The following is a 269-nucleotide window of genomic DNA, read 5'->3' as shown; positions in this document are numbered from 1 at the left end:
CGCCCACCCCTCGCTCTGCTCTGGCGTCTCTGCTTCAGCCATGGAGGGGGCTGCGTCGCCCTCGAGACACCCGGTCAGTGCTCCTCCTCCAAAGCGTCCAGCCCTGCCGCTGTGGGAGAAGCGCCTGTTGGCGGTGCCGAGGGAGGGGGACGTGGAGCTGAGCCCGGCACCCTCCAGCCGGCTCTGCGAACCCCACGAGGGGGGAGAAGCATTCACCCGGAGAGCAGCAGCCAGGACAAAAAAAAAAAAAAAAAAAACCCCAAAAAAAA

The 269-nt window shown here is 63.2% G+C and overlaps 1 protein-coding gene across 1 annotated transcript in view; it reads left to right on the top strand.

The window, feature by feature from the left end:
- The window catches only part of ELOC (elongin C), a 25,711-nt gene that overhangs the window by 140 nt on the left and 25,302 nt on the right, over window positions 1-269 (top strand). The gene's annotated exons all lie outside the window — the stretch shown is intronic.

Source organism: Gavialis gangeticus, unplaced genomic scaffold (assembly GCF_001723915.1).
Source record: "Gavialis gangeticus isolate Ggan-Ray unplaced genomic scaffold, GavGan_comp1, whole genome shotgun sequence".
Lineage (NCBI taxonomy): Eukaryota > Metazoa > Chordata > Crocodylia > Gavialidae > Gavialis > Gavialis gangeticus.
The sequence above is the reverse complement of the archived record's forward strand: the minus strand, read 5'-3'. Positions and strand labels throughout refer to the sequence as shown.